Raw genomic sequence first — 20699 nt, 5'->3', positions numbered from 1 at the left:
TGGGTTCTTGTTGATTATGACCAAGTTTCTGACTATTTTGTGTTCAGTTGGGCCTGACTCGGGCAAGCACTAAGCGTGGATCCACATCAGAGTTATTTGTGAGTCCATGGTGGCCCCTATCCACATCCTTTTGTTTTCATGAGCCGGCCAGGAACCTGACTATTCCATAATTGTATCTACCCAGAGCAGTGCCCTGGTTGTCTATAAACAATGCCTGCCTTGATTACAGCTAAATCACCCTGTGCCACTTCCATCAGCCCGTGCTTAATTCAATTAATATAATTTCGAGGGCCCAAGGTATTCTAATATAGTTGTCACCACCCACAGCTGCTGCCACTGCTGCTGAATAGCAGTCCCAGCATTACCCACTAAACAACTCACTTAAAGAAGTGAGACATTTTAACTATTGCAGGTCACCCCAAGCTGTAGGGATGGCCTCGACTTGGGAGTTTTATTATTTTGTAATACATTGAATTGCGAAACACTCTTGTTGTGCTAAAAAACAGACTGAGAGAGCCACCATGTTGTAAAGTATCATAAATAATTGTGGGTGTTCAAAAATGGGCAGCAGTAGTGAACACCATCACAAACTAAGCACTGCTTTCAGCCTCCTTATCAAGGTGGTGTCTGACTTTGTCATTGTCGAAAAGTGCCTCCTTTGACATAGTTAGCCCCCAATTATTGCCTGGTATTTGATGTGGTATCAAAGTTGTTAGTGCCCAGGGCTCCTGCTAACCAGATTCCCTGGGCCAGATCTCTTTCCCAAAACTGTTGTGATGCATTGGGACAATTGGAGACACCTTTAAGTGCCCCTATAAGTCCCTAGTAAATGGTACCAAGGTATCAAGGGCATAAGATACTAGTATGCCCCTCAGGGCAGCAGCACAGATTGTGCCACCGTCAGGGACCATGCATCAAAGTGCACCCAGCACTGCCATTGCAGGCTGTGATTCCTGGTGCAACCCTAAATTGCAAAACTGGCAAGGAACACATACTGTGTGCTTTGTCCACTACACAGTGCACTTAAGGTAAGTCTGGCAGGCCTTTCAGCCCTAAGGCAGGGTGCACTATACTGCATGTGTGGCCATAGATGCAGAAGCAATATGCATGTACTGTGTCCCTGCCAAACCTGGGACATAGTAAGTGAACAGAGCAGCCATTTTACATGCATATGCTGGACACTGGTCAGTATGAGTTGTACAGCAACATGGTGGCCACTCTGCATCTTGGGGTGTTTGGAATCAAACAACTCAGAATGATAAATTCAAACTGGTACCAGTATTAGATTTATTGCAAAATATACCTAGGGGTCATCTTAGAGGTGCCCCCTGCAAAAGCTAACATCCCTGCCTGACATGTTTGCTGGATAGTCACCCCCAGCCTGCCACCACCAGACAGGATTTTGAAACCCTGGGTGAGAGCCTGTGCTCTCTGGGTGCAGAGAACGAAGCCCGTCCTGGGCAGAGATGTAGCACCTCCTTCCCAGGAATGTGCACAGCCTTGCCTATGAGCTTCAGAGGGCTTACCACCCTTGAAACTTGACCCCAGCCATGCTGCTAACTGCAGATGGGCGCCCCCATTGCAAACCCCCAATTGTGGTGGCAACAACAGCAGGAAAATGCACAAAGGACAGGAGGAGGGGTCACCCCCAACTTTCGCAGCCCCTAAGGTGTTGCGTGCAAGTTGACCCCTCCATTTCATTTTCCTCCATCTTGCATAGGAAAATCGCCTATCAGGGATAGCCACCCTACGTTAGATGAACCATTGGTCACTACTGGGTACTTCCCTAAACGCCCACTGAATGGAGTATTTAGTGGGCACCCCTATAACTGCAGATCAGATTCCAAGGACACAAAAAGACCAGCAACAAAGAAGACCCAAGGCTCGAGAACTGCATTCCTGCCGAACAAAGAAAAAGGTGCCAAACCCTAACTGCTGCACCCAGGACTCGACAATCATCGCTGAGGGGTTGCTCGGACATCAGACAGACTTTAAAAATCCCCAAAGACCTCCCTCCAGAGTGAAGGCAACACTCTCTTGCAACAAAGACCAAAAGACCAGTGAAGTCCAGTTCACTGATGGGCCACTGACAAAGGAAACGGACACAGCAGCCATACCAAATTCCACCTGATGGACTCAGAGGACATACCCTGCAAGTGTGCCAAGTTTGGTGGCACTGCAGTCTCCAGTGGCTGACCAATACAATAGCCGTGGGTACGGGACTCCCAACATTGTACACCCAGAAGAAAAGTCCACTCTGGACTTTCTGGACTCTCAACAGACCAGGAGCAAGCCCCAGTCAAGGGACTTCAGGACACGTAAGAACCTCCTTCTGGAGTGGCCCTGCTGATCTGCACACTACCCTCAAAGTGACCTGCCTCCTCCTTCCAAGAGCACCTTTGCACACAGCTCTTGGCTCACCTATCTACTTTGCACCCGGCCTCCCTGGTCCCTCCCTGCACCAGAGAACCAGCTGTGCTCTAAGGGTCTCCCACCCCTTGCATTCAAAGGGGACCCACTGGACTCACCTTGAAGTCCAACTCTAAAGTGCCTTTCCAAGTGGTACCCGGCAGTGGTCCTGCGCCGACTCCAAGGATTTCTCAGTAGCTGATCCCGCCGAAACTGAGAGCCGCCTGAACTTCTCCAGCTGGTACACAGGATATCTTGATGACCTTGACCTAAAACCAGAAGGAGACATTGGTAAACACGTTGCCTGATTTTATATGCATTTTTTAAATGTTCTCCCATTGATCCCTATGATGCGTAATTACACACAGAAACAAGACATTTTCTAAATTTTGAAAATCATAACTTTAAAAGTACTTACTCAATTATGATGCTATTGGTCTTAAAAAATTTATAAAAATCTGAAGTATTTTGGTAAATTAGGGCCAGATGTAGGTAGGTATAAAATTGCGATTTGCAATTTGCGACTCGCAAATTGCAACTCGCAATACGAAATGCAGAAAGGTGTCTCAGACACCTTCTGCGACTCGCTATGGGGTCGCAAAGACCCACCTCATGAATATTTATGAGGTGGGTCGCAGTTTGCGACCCCATAGCGAGTCAAAGCACTCACAGGGATGGTGGCCTGCTGGAGACAGCAGACCACCATGTCTGTGACTGCTTTTGAATAAAGCAGTTTTTTTTTTCTTTTTGCAGCCCGTTTTCCTTAAAGGAAAACGAGCTGCAAATCCAAAACATTCCAAAACCCTTTTGTTTCGGTTTTTTCAGAGTAGGCAGTGGTCCATAGGACCACTGCCTGCTCTGAAAAAAATTTTTTTTTGCCATTCACAAAGGGGAAGGGGTCCCATGAGACTTCACCTATCTATTCGTCCGTTCATCTAAGCGGGCAGCTTTTTGGGTAAATTGTGCAACTCTGAGATGTTTAAGGAAAGCCCTTAAGACATTCCTGCATCTCCTGGGACATAATTTGGACTCCATTATCAGTAACAATACAGTTGGGTATTCCGTCTCATGCATTCACATTTTGGGATTTCAATTACAACATTTGTATCCAGAGATCTCGGACACTTAGCGGCATACTTACAAGTCCATGTGTGCCACAAGAACATCACTTTTATGACGTTCTGGCAGTGCACACTGCAGGGCCATATCTACAAGGCCACGAAAAGCCACCCTGCATGACTTTTCAGGGCCTTGTAGATTTGGACTGAGGCAACACAGCACAAGTTGCTGCATTGCCTCACCCTGGGGTAGGGAGGCATGCCATGGGCGTTACGGTGAGTGCTTCCACATAACACTCATGGCATTTGACACATTTCCAGATTTATGAGATTTTGTAAATATGGGAATGTGTCAAAAGGCACCACCTCCCCAAGGAAGGTGTAAGGGAGGCTCAACAAGAAGAAATACCTTTACTTCTCCTCTTTTCTCCTTTTTCTACCACCTCATGTGATTGTTTTTGTGCAGGAAGGTGTCTCTTCCTGCACAAAAACAGTCATCCCTGCAACACAGACACCCTTGCACAGTTGTGTAAGGGTGCCTGTGTTGGAGCATGGCAGCCCATTGCGCACCCACGCAGGAGAAAAGGACAGGAATGTGCCATATCATATAAATATGTTGCATTCCTGCCCTTTTCTTTTGATGCAGGGCAGCTCTGCAAGAAGGCTTGCGGCACTGACCTGCATTGCATCAAAGAATTGTAAATATGCCCCTTCGTCACTACCCACTTAGATATATAGTCCACCAATAAATATGACATACCTGTCATTCTCCTGCAAAAGACAGAGAGGGCTTACAAAATCTAACCTTTACTTTTTCCATGGTTCCCTTGAAACCCACACTGGTGATAGTGCTGAGCTAACAACTGTTTTGCTTTTATAATTTTGGGTGCAGGAATCCAACTCTTTAACTACTTCCTCAACCTGCCAATTTAACCCTGGCCATCAATATAGCTCCCTCCCACTGACCTAACTCTTTCACACCTGAACACCTCATCACCTGACCAATTCAACTCAACGAGGACATTCCTAAATCGAAACAATTTTATGGATGGGGCCTGTATTCTGGCCCTCCTTTTACAAGAACTCCTTAAGACATTGTGCTTTTGTATCAATATATTTGGTCCAACTCATGACATCCCTAAAGACTGTCCTCATTTTCTATGGGAAGGCTAGGTAAACAATCTGCAATGCAGTTCCTGTTACCAGAAATGTGCTCGATAAGAAAGTTAAAATCACTTCCTCCCTCCACCCATCTATTGATTTTAGGAGTGTTTTCATCATCTTTTCTCATAGCAAACAATTGTACCAATGGTCTATTATCAGAACAACGCACGAGGAGCCAACCCCACAAATAAAGTTTGAAATGTTTAATAGCCCAAGGACATGCCAAGGGTTCCCTTTCCACAACTGATTACCACTCTTCAGCTCCCTTCGGAGAGCGAGAGGCAAATGCCACTGTCATGCCGTTCTTATTATGGTAATAAAACTGCAGCATCACTGAGTGTGGGTGACTGAATCAGTCCCACACTGCCCGGAAGCTGTTGGCTTAATTCCTGGCTAGCCCGCAGTGTCTGACCCAACCCTGGAAAGGAATCGGTGATTTGTGGCAACCTGAACCTGACACTCTGACAGTCAGGGAAGTCATGGAATACAAATCATACCCCTTTCACTCAGTTGCTCAAAGACTCACACATGCCAAGGCAGGGCACAAGATTTAAACTGGATTGCAATGGATTTATTGAAGCAATTGCATCCTAGTATAAAAAGCATGAGCTGCAATAATTAGGTAGATGAAACATAAAACGGCGATCATCATTACAATAACTGTGAAGGAGATAAACAACCCCACCATTTTTGTATGATCCTAAAAGCGTGGAGATTCCTATCTAAATCCCTATGTATAAGATTTGATAGCATAGCGATGGCAACCCCTCTGACTATCCTGTTCCTAGGGAGTGACCTCGACCCCATACCTGAAGAAGCTGGCAAGGCTCTGCATGCTGTCTGGATGGCAGTCTTAACGGGTGGCTGAAGAGTCAGCACCGAAATAAGCAAAGCTGTCAGTGGAATGATGTGCATTTCAGGATGGTCATGACTGTAAACTTCGTACTTGTATAGCACACTACTCACCCGTTAGGGTCTCAAGGCGCTGTATGCATACTGCTGTGGAACCCCTCCTGGCTTTTCCCTGTGAGGTGCCCACTCCTGGCAACCAAGCGCTGTTGGGGCCGTTGTGGAGATTAAGCAAGCTATTGCCCAGAGTTACAGAGTGGGACCCATGAATTGGACTAGGCACTGATGCAAGAATTATCAGGTCCGAGGAAATTGAGCCCAAGACCCACCGAGGCGGGAATTGAACCCTGGTCCCGGGCCAGATTTGTGCATCAGGGTCTACCGCTCTAACCATTGAGCCACACTTCTCCACAGGAATACCTGACTGGAATGCCCTCTGTCCCCCTTAGGCCTATATGATGTTTATATAATGAACTATGCAGTGTTCTAAGAACATGCCTACCATACTAATGTGTATGGAAATGGAGGATTGACTTCTGAGCTCCTTGAGTGACAACATGCAATAGAATGCTATATACCGAACATGAGAGCCTTGAACAGGGCACAAAATGCATTGTGTACAAATGGATGATAAAATGTGCAGCACAAACAACTATGTCTTCTCCGAATGAAGCAGCAGATTATAATACAAAAACTATTAGCTAAAAACAAGCTGCAATAGAAAATATGAACATGAAGTAAACATGTGTCCAAGTATAAAGGGCACAAGCAATGGGCCCAAGGCTAAAATAAGGGTATCCAACCTAGGTACTAAAGAGAACCCACAATACCATCATATACTCCTCACTGCCATTACTTTTTGACATCGCAGCCCCTAAGAATTCTAGGGGTGCATTGGTCAAGAATGTTTTTTTTATCACATCATAAATATCCTAAAGTAGGCCTTTTACTGATGTTTATTTAATTATTTTGAAAAACAAATACATTTGGCACCTTTCTTAAGTAGAGACCTGATGGGCTGAGCTAGACTGGAGAAATTCTGGCCAAACTTTGAATATAAACTCTGCCATTCCTGGGAAAAATCTAACTTGATCTTTATCTTACTGGGAAGGAGCCTTCAATATAGAATCACCTAACTCAAAGTTAGGTTTAATCCCATCAGCTGATGTTGTCTGACTCAAATAAGACACATAACTTCTTATGAATTTACATTTATCCTTTTTTAAAGGTTAAACCAGACTCTGCCAGTTTTTCCAACACTACTTTAAATGTAACATCATGCTCAGGCACACCTTTGCCATAAATTAGGATGTCATCCTGAAAAACCAGAATATTATTTACTCCTTCCCATACTTTTTCCTTTACTATTTGTAAACAAGCAGTGGCTGACCCTAATTCAAATGGCATTCTGATAAAACGATAGGCACTAATGGGTGTATCAAATGAGATAAGGTGCATTGATTCATCACGTAACTTAACTTGATGATAAGCGGGCGATAGACCCATTACACTAAATACACTGGCACTCCCTAACATCTTCAATGTTTCTGAGATAATTGAAAGTGGTTGCTGATCTACCCAAATATGCCTATTCAAATTCCTAATGTCAACACACATCCGGATGTGTTTGCACTGATCCTTTGGGCCCAACACAACCAGAGCCAATTATTCCAAGGATTCAGTTTCCTCAATCACTCCACCAGATATTAATCTTTGAACATCTTCTTTGAGAAGCTCCCACATAAGATTCAGAACCTTCCTGACTTTATGCACACAAGGTGATGCACCATTCTTCAAAATGATCTTATGCTCAAAGTTTTTGAGTAAACCCAACTTCTGACTGAATACTTTGTGAAACTGTCTTAAAATATCTTTACGTTTGTACTACATGGTAATAACTCACTGTAATGCATTTAGATTGAGTGTGACATCCATGTTTCTCTGGTGATGCCACCCCAATAGATCATAACCTCTTTTGGCCACATATACCTTCCCAATTGTGCCTTTGTCTTTGAATGTTATTTTCATCACAGCATACCCCAAAACATACATTGTGTTTCCTTCATACCATACAGGATTATTATCAGGTGGCAAAAAGAGAAATGTTTTGCTCTCCAAACTAATTTGTGTCACAAACCATGGTATAAGGCGATCCATAGTCCGCCAATACCTTCAATTTTATGCCATTTGGGGTACAGCACATTCAGGCATAACAATAGGATCTCCATCCACATCACTAAGTTTGGCTTTTGCATTCAATACTAACTTCAAATCTTTAGTTAACCCTGACATAATGACTTTCTTTCCATTCCATATGTACAACAAGTGGAATTATTTGCATACCATTCTGGGCTGTCACTTTAACATTGTTTTTCTCGGGGTGTGGCTACGGGCATCAAGATGGCGGTCGCACTCTAAGAGTGCTCCGGACCCCTCCGTCATCTGCCTCGTAATGCCCGGCTGTCTCCGTGCCTGCTTGGTGCCTGAGGGTTCCCCCACCTGTGTGAGAGTCGGTTGAGGTGGCTGGGAGGACCGAGTCCCCTGCGGATCCGGGCCGGGGCCCGATTGTTTGGGGCCGATGCCGGTGGCCTGCATCATAGGCCCACAAAGTGGAGCCGGCCGTCGGCAAGGCTGTGGCAGCCTTCTGAGGTGGCTGGCGGTGCTCGTGGCGGCACCTCTTGGACGTGAGGCGCCGCTGGTCCTGACTGGCACTTTTGGCCACATGGAGCCGTGGACACATCGGGGACTGCCCTGCCCTCCTCCCGGACCGTGAGCAGAGGCCTGTGCCACAGCCGGGACGCAAGGTCGCCATTGGCAGTGAAGAGGGGGCCCGCGCCACGTGGCACAGTCGGGCCCCGGAACCTGAAGGGGCCGGTGCCTGACGGGAAGTCGGGCGGTCCCGCCTGGTGGCTGGAAGCAGTGCGGTGGCTGGTGTTGGTCCTGGTGGCCCACTTGGCTTGGCACCGGCCGCAGCGGGCCCGATCAGGGCACCACGAAGACAGCGAGATGCGGCGGAGGGGTGCCGGCAGACTTTGTGGAGGAGGGGGGGTCTGCTGGCCCCCCCCTGAAGATACCGAGGCCACGTTGGATCCGCAGTGGCCCGGGGGTAACAGCTAGAGGTCGGCGGCCAACGTTTGCTGGACCTGCGAGCGTGGTGGGGCCCGTGGCGAGGTGACCTACCTTGAGAGAGGCCGAGAGTGGTGGAAGGCTGTGGACGAGGAGGAGGCCTGCCCCCGGCGGGACCCGTACTGGTGCCTGGACCGGGCATGACCTCGGTGGAATATCGTCATTTTGGCAGACTCTGATCGGCCCGGTCCCCAAAGAAGCTGCAGCTGGCCCGGCCGCCTGCTGGAGAGTGGTCCCGGGAAACCCGGGGTGTGTCAGCGGTGGGTTCCCTGTGTGACAATTGGTGCCTGGATCTTCAGAGGGAGTCCCGGTCGCACCAGCTCCACCTGGACCGGTGACAGTCATGGGGAAAGACAAAACAAGTAAGCAGCCGCCAGCTTCGCAGCAGCGCATTGAACAATTTGCCAAGCAGATGACCCCTCACGTGGTGGGTGACCCGGCGCCGGAGGCTACCGTGGCAGAAGGGGTGACTACGATCCTCCAGGCCATTCAGTCCTCACAGTTGGCAGTTGAGACCAAAGTGGGCGAGGTGTGGGAGGATGTGGGCCTGTTGCGACAAGACCTGCGGACAGCGGCGGATCATATTAAGGAGGTTGAGGAGCAGGTCTCCCAGGCAGAGGATGAGACTGCAGACCTCAAGGCCAAGGCCGCCCAGCTGCAGACTCGCACGGACGATCTTCACCATAGAGCAGAGGATGCTGAGAACTGTGTTAGACATGACAACTTGCACTTCGTGGGATTTCCAGAGGGAGCGGAAGTAGGCCAGGCGCCGCTCGTACAAAGGGGTCAAGAGGAAACTCCGAGCGCTGCAACTGACTTACATGCTCCTCTTTCCTGCTTGCCTCAAAGCTCTCCCTGACGGAAAGTCCTTCTTTTGTGACTTGCCAGAAGCTGCGTGGGATTGGCTTACCGAGGAACATAGGATGGCCTGAAGGGGCCCTCCCTGGTCCGGGGATGATCGGCAGGAGTCCATTCCTGGCGGCTCCCCAGGGGCATGGGGGAGACGCAGACGCACCCGTTCCCGCAGGAGGCGGGGGCACCGGATGGCCCTGTTGGAAAGAGACTGGTTTTGGCTCCAGAGTGGGAGCACCTTAGTCAATCCCTCCTGCTCTCCTGCGATTGACTTGCCTGAACCTTGTGTTGGTAGGGAGGGCATGGACGACGGCACTCCCCTGACACAGGGTGTGGGGCGGCAGACAGCTGTATTGCAGAACTCCGTGTTGAAGGAGGGGTCCACCACTCCACACTCAATATTGACACTCTGTATTCACAGTTTTGGGCGAAAGATGCTTCTGGGTTGGAAGTATGAGGAGGTGGGCAGTTGGGGGGACTTGGGGGATTGTTGATTCATAGTTGTCCATGGTTGGAGTTGGGTTATGTTTTCCTCTTCTTGACTAGTTGGTCACAGTGGGACGTTCAGATGGACACACTCCACACAAAACAACTGATTCCGTATAATGTCAGAACGCACCAAGCGGGTCCTCTCCTGGAATGTGAATGGGATCCTGGACAACATTAAATGGTCCACGGTCTTTTCCACCATCCGTCGCTTTGCTCCATCCATGGTCTTGCTCCAGGAGACCCATTTGCTTGGTACCAGTTGCCTTATGCTCATGAGGGGGGATACGCCAGGATTTACCATGCAGGATTCTCGAGGGGCGTGGCTGTGCTGTTACATCATTCCCTACCTATGGTGGTCACAGTCTCCCGGTTGGATCCGAAAGGAAGATATGTGGCGGTCTCCGGCCTGCTCGGGGCCACCCAGTCAATATCCTTAGTGCCTATGCCCCTCCAGGTGCACAGGAACGATTTCTTGTGACCCTCAAGCACGTGGTGGTGGGTCTTCCTCTGGGTCTAACCATACTGGGAGGGGACTTCAACTCTGTTATGGACCCCGAAGTTGATATCGCCGGGCCCTCGTCTTCGAGCTGTGTAGCTTGGGCGACTGGGCTGTGTAGATGGGTGGAGGGCCTGGGTCTCTGCATTGTGTGGCAGACTTGGCATCCCCAACAACGACACTACACTCACACATCAGTGGCACACCATACTCATGCAAGGATAGATCTTTTTCTTGTGCCAGCCCTTGATATATCCTGAGTCTTGGGAGTGGAGGTTCTCCCCGACGGGGTCTCGGACCATGCAGCACTCATTCTTCAGCTGGACGAGATTGACGCTGCCCGATGCCCAATATGGCGGCTCAATGCCTCGCTCCTGTAGGATAGTGAGTATGCTGAGGCCCTCGGAGACCAGCTCTCTGACTTTTTTACTTTAAACCTGAGATCTGTGCCATCTCCGGGTACAATTTGGGCAGCCTGCAAGGCCACCCTCAGAGTGCATGCCAGGCAGCTCCTTCGAGTGCGGTTACGCACACATAGTAAACAGATATCAGCACTCGAGGCTAAGTCAGTGCTCCTGGAGGGCCAGCTTGCCGGGTCTACATGTGTGGTGGTCATGCAGCAATTGGTTGTGGTCAGGGAAGAGATTAGACACCTCACGCTCGAGACTGCAAAGCATATGTGGCCGAGCCTGAACGGCCTGTGTGTATGGGTGGGGGGACAAAAGCGGAAAGCTCTTACACTGGCTTGCCACCAGACCGATAGCAGGCAGAGTGGTCCCCAAGGTCGCTGATGAATCGGGAACCATTTTTAGGACACAGTACGAAATAGCACAGAGGTTCGCCACCTACTATCAAAAACTCTACGAAGAGTGGCCTAGGCCCCAGGTGGAGAGTGAGGCCCCTTTATTGGAAGAGGTGTCCTTTCCCAGAATCTCCACAGTGGAAAATCGGGACCTAGACAAACCCATCGGCCTCATGGAGGTTGCAGCAGCTATATCTGAGTTGGCTGCAGACAAGACGCCCGGTCCAGACGGCTTCCCAGCAGAATTTTACGCTAAATTTCACAACACCCTAACTCCCCACCTCCTAGCCATGTTCAAGGAGGCTGAAAAGGTTGGTAGTTTCCCCCCGGCTTTGGACCAACCTACCAACGTGGTGATTCCCAAAACTAGCCCCCCCTCACGGAGTTGCTCTGCGTACCGCCCTATATCACTTCTCAATACTGAACTCAAGATTTTTTCTACAGTGTTGGCCACCAGATTGAAAAGGGTGTTGTCCTCGCTGATCCACCCAGACCAATGCGGTTTTATGCCTGCTAGAAGTACCAGGCACTGCATTAGGCAACTGCACGTGGCGCTGGCCAATCGGGTCCTCCTGACCTCTCCTCTGGTGCTCCTTCTCTTGGACTTTGAGAAGGCTTTTGATACAGTGGACTGGTCCTACCTTCGGGGAGTGCTTGTAAGGGATGGGTGATTGGTGGGACTCCTTTACTCTAATCCAACGGCCTGGGTGCAAGTCAACGGGGCGGTGTCAGACCAATTTCCTATCCGCCGGGGAACCCACTAGGGATACCCCATGTCCCCACTCCTATTCACTTTGGGGATGGAATTACTCACAAAACTAATACAGGAGGACCCCTGATTGATGGTTGGGCGTGGCCCACCGGGAGGGAAGACCGCATTGCGTTATATGCAGACGATGTACTCTTGTTCCTGGCCAACCCGGCCAGTAGTGGACACAGGGTGCTGCAGCTGTTAGGACTGTTTGCGGAAGCGTCGGGCTTGATAGTTAACTTGAGTAAATCCCTTTTGGTTCCACTCTATCACTGTAGGGACTGCTACGATTGGCAAAATGCCATTTCAATCTGACGTAATAGCTTCCGGTACTTGGGAGTGCATATAGCATTGCTGCCCGAGTTGGCATGGTCTCCTAATGTCGCGCCCCTTGCCCGACGAGTCCGAGAGGACCTTCAGAGATGGAGGTCTTTGCCCCTTAATATCCTGGGTTGGATAGTGCTATACAAAATGATGGTGCTTCCCCGGTTCCTTTACCTACTCCAGAACGTCCCCTATCACATCCCTAGGCGTTGGTTCAAAGATATGGAGGCTGTCGCACGCCACTTCTTATGGCTTAACTCCCGCCCCAGGCTGGCTTTTCGCGTTTGTCAGGGCGATGTGTATGAGGGTGGCCTGGTGATGTCTGACCTCTATCTTTACCACCTCGCGATGCACCTGCTGGTGGTCAATGACTGGTTGGGGGGGGTTGGTCGGATCCCACCTACCAGCTAGAACTCTTGACGATGGGCTTTCCCGGTTTGGTTGGGATGTTGTACATTGACCCCCTGCCATGTAGAATCCAAGAGGTGATGAGGGTGGTGCTGATGGGGTGGAGAGCAGCACAGCGGGCGTCGGGGTGGTGCCGCCCTCTCACTCAACAGACCCCACTGTGGCTGGGAGAGGTTTTGGCACTTGAGGGGTTTCACAAATGGGACCTCATTGGTATATCGTTGCTCGGTGACATCTGGGTGGGCGAGCATATGCGGTCCTTCCAGGAACTCCAATAGCAGTTTTCGCTCACCCGGACTCAGTTTCACAAGTATCTGCAACACCGCCACGCACTCCAAGTACACGTTCAAGCGGGGACGACCCTCCCTGAGTTTAGCCCCGTTGAGGCCAAGACAATGATGGGACACCTGGGTAGGGGGGGAGTATCACGCATTTACTGCATGTTGGTTAATAGCACAGCACAGACACTTGATAAGCTCAGAGAGCGCTGGGAGCAGTGGGTGGGCCCGATGGAAGACAAGGACTGGAGCGATGCCCTGATGGAGAATGCTGCCCATGACCTTCCGTCTCCGTGTGGTGCAAACCTATTTTCTCCACACGGCATACCTCACCCCCGACAGATTACATAGAGCGGGCCTTTGGCCTCAGGCGGACTGCCCCTGACGTGCAGGCCCTAACGCGGACTTTTATCACATGGTGTGGACATGCCCCCACATTGCGACCTACTGGCTAGCAGTGGTGACAGAAGTTTCTGGAGTCCTACAGGTGGGGATCGAGCTCGCCCCGTTGCCAATCCTATTGGGAGTCCTTGACGGGGTGTGGTCTAGCAGAGCAGATCGAGCTTATGTGGGAATGACTTGTTTGGTGGCCTAGAGGGACACTACTCTTTTCTTCTGTGTGCATCAGCTCTGTGAATTCAGTCAATATCTTTCTGTTTTGCACATTAGCCCTGTGAAGATGTATAATTCAATATGTTTAGTCACATGTACATTGCTGTGCGCATCAGGGCTGTGTATTTCCAAAACTGGGGATGTTCTAGCTGTGCGCGTCAGTGCTGTGAATACACTCAACACTTTTTTACTGTGCGCGTCAGCTCTGTGAATACGATTGTCACCTTTTTGTTATGCGCATCTGTGCTGTGAATGTAATGAAGACCCCTTTGCTGTTTGCATCAACCTCGTGAACATGTCCTAATCCGACATGGTTAATGGCTCATACTTTGCTATGCCCTACAGTGCTGCCAACAAATGCAAAAAGTGAAATTACTAAATCTCTGCTTGATACGTACGTGACTGTGCCGTGTGTGAGCCCAATTCAAGATGGCCAGCTGCTCGTACACGTATACACACCACATGATGAGTCCTCACACCACAGTGACATCACACACAGATACCATTCGAGGATAGAATGCCTTCACAACCCTTCACCGAATGTACCAGGTAAAGCTTGACCGTTTTAAGGTTGCTTACTCAAGCTGCCACCTTGAGCTGCTTCCTCTTGCTAGTCACAATCTCAATCCTGTCTCTATTCTCGTCATGCCAAGCTTCACGGCTGATCTCAGGCCTGTGTCTGTCCATGTCGCGATGAGCCGCTCTCATTCACACAAAGTATAAATTGGTGCTGCTCCTAAAATCAACTGGATAGGCAATAATAATAAAATGGAAAGCATTGTTCTTTGAAATAGAGTAGAGTTTTGAGTAGATTTCCCTTTGGGCAGTGTCTTACACTTACAACTGAAAACTTGCCACAGTCATTGTTTTGCACAATTTTCCTGTGTTCTCTAAACCTCTGAAAATTGTACCTGAAGTATTGAAAATTTCTGCAAGTTACTTCAGTCATGAATGGGAGAAATGCCAAACGCAGTTGACATGGGTTCAGTAAAGGTTGGTGTACGGCATGCCTATCTCCTCCAAGGCAAGTCGTCCCCACTTGTTAAGTTTTAGTTGCCAATACATTTTCGGCAAATAAAGCAGAGTACTTTATTTAGTACAAGTAATACCAATCATCAAGAGCAGTACCTCCTTCGCTCCCCCAGTTCAGCTGTGAAATACCCGACTTCTACTACCACCACACTCCATGCTCACACTGTCATCTCTGGAATGCATGTATGTTTTACAGAGTAAACACAGAAGAGAATAGCAATAGTCCTTATGGCCCATAAGGCAGAGTGCATGGTATTTAAAAGTAGAATATGTAAAGAATGTCCTTACAGTGAAAAAGGCTGAAAAGCTATTTTCCCATTAGCAAGGTTGGCTCCACGATAGGGAAACATGGGATTACTTACTTTTAATAGTTTGACTTTTGTTAGAAAAATAATTCAAAGACTTTTTTACTTGTTATTTCAAATCCACTTTAATGGTAAAATTGAATTTATTAAGGAAAAGGCACTTGTAAAAAGTTACCCTTTCCTTGCCTAGAGCCTCATATTGCCCCTTTGCATTTGTTCTCCCCCTTTTGCCAGCTAGTGATTAGTATTTGAATAGGTGTGAATGAGGTATGAACTTGATTCTAGGACAAAGGGCCTTGGGTTGGGAAGTGCGATTGTGTCCTCAACAGAATAGCCTGTGGATGGGCTCCAGAAACTTGATTAACTTCAGGGAAGTCTATGCAGATGGAGCTTACGCCCAGGCCTACACCCTGCTTTTGTCGCACAGCTATACTTGGCCTCTTGTTGACATCACAGTGTCAAATCCCGCTAGAGCATCAGTTCCTGCTTGACATATCAACTTTACATATCACACTTGGGGTGCATTTCAAGGGTTAAAGCTGGGTGACAAAATAATTCTTGTGTATCCGCTGTCTGGCTGCTGATGAACTATGCTTTGTTCTACCAGACATCCGTCTCTGGGTTTCTTCGGGGTACAGGGAACGTCTCAATGGATGTTAGTATTAGATGTAGGAGGACACTAGGATTACTGTAATATACTCTCCACAAATTTTCAAATTGGCGGCACTCTTCAACCACACTAAACCTGGGCTATGAGGGGTGGGGGGAAAGCCCAGGATTACTGTGGTTGAAGAGTGCTGCCGGTTTGGAAATGCCCAAGGTGGGTAGGGTTAGCTCTGAGAACCTTTATCCCATTGATTAGGGCATGCCTAAAGGTCATTCCGAAACACTAGTTTATGCCAGGCATAAATGTGGCCTCTCCATGCACACACTTTAGAACACTCCTAGACTTGTCAAAGATCAGAAAAGAACTGAACCTGCTTTCTGAGACTTGAGAAGAGCCTAGAAGAATGGAGAGGCTCTCCTTGCTGTACCCAGGACAAAGGAGTGGGCTTCTGTTAAAGCTACACAACAAGCTAAAAGATACTGTTTCCTACAACTGCCCTGCTGACCCTTGGAAAATGGACCTGGTCCCTCCTGTGAGCCTCTGCCTGACACCCTGTGACTCTCTGTGAGGTCCTGGGATGATTTAGAAGTTTACTCTTTTGAGGATTGGGACTTAAAGGACTAAAATTAGAAGGTAAATCTTTGACCAGTAAGAACTTGGTCAGTGTATCTGACCCTTGCTCCATCATGGACAGTGTCAAATTGCACCTAGGTCTTGTTCTAACCCAATCATTGACTACCAATGGCAGTTTCCACTTCCTGGAGCCATCTTTACTTAAAAGCTTTTAAAAAATCTATATCTCTGGCTCCCATTATTGGATGTTTGTCATTCCAGTGTCATTTTGTTTATTAAATTTTACTTTATTTTTTAATTCATTTTGGGATTTTTTTTTGTTTGGCATTTCAACTCTTAATGTTTTAGTACTGCATAAATACTTTTCACAGTGCATCTAAGTTAGGCTTCTCTGCTCAGTGCCATAGTTACCAAGGGGTTGAGCTTAGAATCCGTTTAGTGACTTTAGTCATTAACTCTAACAAGGCTTTTGATAATACCTGAGGTTGGTACTAATCCCCTCAACTAATACTCCAATTTCTTACGGGCCTTGATCACGAGTCCATCATAATTGGTGTATTACTTAATGCAGCTGATAAATAGCAAGAACCCCAGGACCACGTTCTATGAGATGTGTAAAACATAATGTTAATTAACACAAATATCCCCATGAAATTGGGCTTAATATGCAGATTGTGGTGCTTACCACACCAGAACACCCAGTACATTTCGGCAGGTTTGACCCTCTGAAATATATTGGGAGAAAAATCTGACTACTGGTTTTTATCAATTACCTCACAATGCTGAGACCAGTCCAAAACTGAGTTTGCCTGAGTGTTGGAAATTGGCGAGACAACTGTGACCAAGTGTTTCACTCTGCCTATGTTGGGATATATCTCGCTGTATCACTGATGCTTTTGTCTGGATGAGTTCTGTGCCTATTATCAGTGTAACTTCTATCAGAGTTCTGATGTAGGTAACAAAATATAGGTTTTTTGGTGCCTCCTAGGGATTTTTGTTCAAGAATCATATTTAAGGATCAGAAGGCCTGCCCTGTGTCACTGGCTGCCTCAAAAGTGTAAATAACAAAAAACGTCTCTGCCAGTAAGGTCTGTGGGATGATTGCCAAACCACAAGTGGGACCCTTCGTTCTTCATGTGGTCTGGTAAAACTAAAGTATTAAAGGGGTGAACTCACATTCTACAACAAGAGAGAATTGAAGCAGATAAGGCATAAAACAAGGCTTAGAGTGAAGATGGTGTGATGCATAGGAAAAGCAGCACATCAGTTCCATGTGATTCTTAAACACCTTGACATCAGGCGTGGCCTGTCATTAAGTGGGAAGTGGCCCAGCCCCCTCCCTTTTTTAGCATGATGAGCAAAGGTCAACCTAACAGAGACTCATCATGTTTTGGTCAAGCTACCAAGTGCTTTGAAATGTGTTTTAAATGCACTAATGTGCTGGCACCTAGCAGCCTGAGCAAAGCTTCAGCCGGTAGAGTCTTGTAATAGCCTCCCACTCATGTTGAGGGGAAGCGTCATTGATGGGTTCTGACGTGTGTGCTTCAGTTTTAAGCCCTGAAGTGCCCACAGCGAAATGTCTATCAGTAACGCCTCATCACGGCATGGGATAGGGTCAGGAATCCATACTGACCCCATCCCACTCGGTGACGAGTTAGGGAAGGCCTTTGTCTCGTTGGCTGACAAGGTCAGTCAATGTGTCAAGGACTTCAGGCGGTGCACCCTTAAAGGTCAAGGAATAGCTGCCTGAAGAAGTAGTGTGCCCGCCCCACTGCTCAGCCACACTATGGGCCTCCATTGCTCAACACTGATCAACAGTATTATACTTGGTCATTAAACGCATGCACAGGACAGCAACGCTTCTGGTAATGTCACTGTTCAACACTAAATGAATGGGTTTACATTATTTTAGTGGCCAGCTTTTATGCTATTTTATATTACATATATTTTATAAAGCGTTCATTTACCTATAGGGTCTCTTGGTGCTAAGAAAGATATTTTGCTACAAGTAGAAACTATGAGATGGCATATAAGAGAGTTTCCAATTTCTCCCTGAAAAGCAGGTGATGAAGAGTAAATTGAAGGTCAACAGAATAGACTCCCAGAGGTAGGAGACAGGATAGAGAAACATAACCAACTTCTCTGGAGTTTTGCAGGTGCAGTTTCAGGTTACATTAGATCATTACACTGAAGATCACTGAGTCTTAATAATAATTGAGTCTTATCATTGTATGTGTAGAACTGGAGTCCATGAGAGCCAATGAGTGTGTCCCAAGCAGTGGCATACTTATGGAAAAGATGAGAGTTCTCGAAGCGGAAAAGCTGACGCACAAAGGAGAGCAAGATTCCTACAGAAGTACGGCACCTTCAAGGGTCCTGTTCTTGCACTACTTAACAACAGGGGCTGTTTAAACACACTGGGTGTTTTTTTTTTTAAAATACCTTTTTGCACTTATGGGCAGGTAGAACAAAAGCTATTGTGTTTCAAGCAGCACGTCCTTAAAAAAGCTCTGCTAACACCCTAGCACCCCTTTTTGCACTACAGGGAAGGGGAGTGGGCTGCAAAGGGACCATGGAGAAGGTGCACTGCCTGGGTAGTCGCCATTTAACAAACAACATCAGAGAAAGCAAAGATGGCTGGGCCTAGATCTGGCACACACTCACAAAGTCCCTTTACATATGACAGGACAAATAAATCAATAAGTTGGTGCTCAAGAAGGAATGCATGGGCACCAAATCAGCCCTCAACTAACAAAAGTCCTAAAAAGCCTTCAAGTCATCATTCCATAATAAGACAGATCACATTAGAGTTGTATTTGTTGATCCTTGGGCAGTATTATAACTCTTGAACAGATCCACACAGGTCCTCTAGCCACAAGTTTTGTGCTGGTTCTTGGATGCCATTGACTTTCTTAGGGCAGAATTCTAAATTCAAATGTCCAAAATTCAAAACTGAAGACTACTCAACCACAATGATTCAAAGGTTACCTTTAATACACTTAGGCCTATATTTATACTTTTTTAGCGCTGAGTTTGCGTCATTTTTTGACACAAAAGCAGCTCAAACTTGCAAAATTCAATTGTATTTTGTAAGTTTGCGCCACTTTTGCGTCAAAAAGCGGCGCAAATGCAGAGCTAAAAAAGTATAAATACGGGCCTTAATATCTACGGTATAAGTCATAAACGGCGTGCATACCCCTTTGGTACAGAGAATGCTCATACGAGTCGGTGTTCCGTGTACCGCACATCATAGTACTTGGAGTAACCTTTGAATAATTCTTCTTGCATACTCTTCAATTTTGAGATTTGCACATGAAATAAGTGTGGCTAGAGGACTTTTGGGGATTTGCTCAAGAATAATAAAACAACAAAAGGATCTATAACATGATTTAGGACTGAGTTCTTTAAGGAGTTTTTATGCATGTGGATCATTGAACAAACGAGCCTGTACTGCACTGACTGTGAGAGGCTGGAAAAATGGCACCACAATTTGACTTTTCAAATGCACGCCAAAGCAGCACTCTGTGAGTCCCCCCCTGCCTTTCTACCCATAGCGCAAGCACCTCATGAGAATCGAGGCCTGAGTCAAGGCTCGACAGGAAACAAGAAGCAGTTCTGGCTAAAGTGCTAGTATCAGTTCCGTATTGTACCACACAAGCAAGCCTACCATGCTATAGTTGAGTTGGTAGGTTCTCTCCCCTCCAACCACACACAAAAAATATGGATGATTGACGCCAAACTGAAATTTACAGCACCATTTTTCAATTAGATTGGCTGAACAGCCATGAGCTTTACAGGCAGTTCTGAAAGACAAGCAACAAAATACTCTAACAATTTAGGGCCCAATTTATATATTGCAGTCGCAGCGAGAACGGCATATACATACCATGAATATGAAGGTCGCCCAGTCTATTTAAATGCAGCCAGCCCTTCGCTTTGGCTACTGCAGAGACTACTTTGTCTCCACCATGGCCAAAGTTCTACGATGGTCCTGGGAAGAATGGGCCATTGGAGAATTGCTACATGTCCACCCGCCCAATTTAAATGGTGTGACGGGTCTGTGTCTATAGAGTCAGGGCCTGGGGCGTCGGACATACCGGAGACAGGAGAAAGTAACAATATGTGCCTCAGGGGTAGAGTTAAGAGATGGCGGGCCGGCCCAGCTGATGTCCCCAAGACACATCCCCATGACGTGGAGACAACTCATAGGGAGATGGGACGTCCGTGATGGAGCTCAGAGAAAAGCCGAAAAAAGGAAGCGACCCAAGTTTTATGCGGATGGACCAGCCAGAGTGATGTGGGACGAAGCAGCATGAGAAGCCCAGGTCAGTGAGCTAGCCACAGGACGAGCCTTCCCGCCACATTCCTGGAGGAACGTGGCCATTGCAGGTCCTGGCCTGTATAAGTGGCCACTGCGGGAAGTTGAGGGGTGGAGGGTTGAGCGTGATAACTTAGATCTCCGTGCTGTTTGTGCATGCGGGACAGTGTTTGGGCATCCTTACCTCTACCAACAAATGCATGCACTCACTACCAACACATAGGCATTCTTGGAGACAGTAGGCTA

General features: G+C 47.6%; 1 protein-coding gene across 6 annotated transcripts in view; it reads left to right on the top strand.

The window, feature by feature from the left end:
* The window catches only part of CDHR5 (cadherin related family member 5), a 440889-nt gene that overhangs the window by 128311 nt on the left and 291879 nt on the right, over nt 1-20699 (top strand). The gene's annotated exons all lie outside the window — the stretch shown is intronic.

This window comes from Pleurodeles waltl, chromosome 3_1 (assembly GCF_031143425.1).
Source record: "Pleurodeles waltl isolate 20211129_DDA chromosome 3_1, aPleWal1.hap1.20221129, whole genome shotgun sequence".
Taxonomy (NCBI): Eukaryota; Metazoa; Chordata; class Amphibia; order Caudata; family Salamandridae; genus Pleurodeles; species Pleurodeles waltl.
The sequence above is the reverse complement of the archived record's forward strand: the minus strand, read 5'-3'. Positions and strand labels throughout refer to the sequence as shown.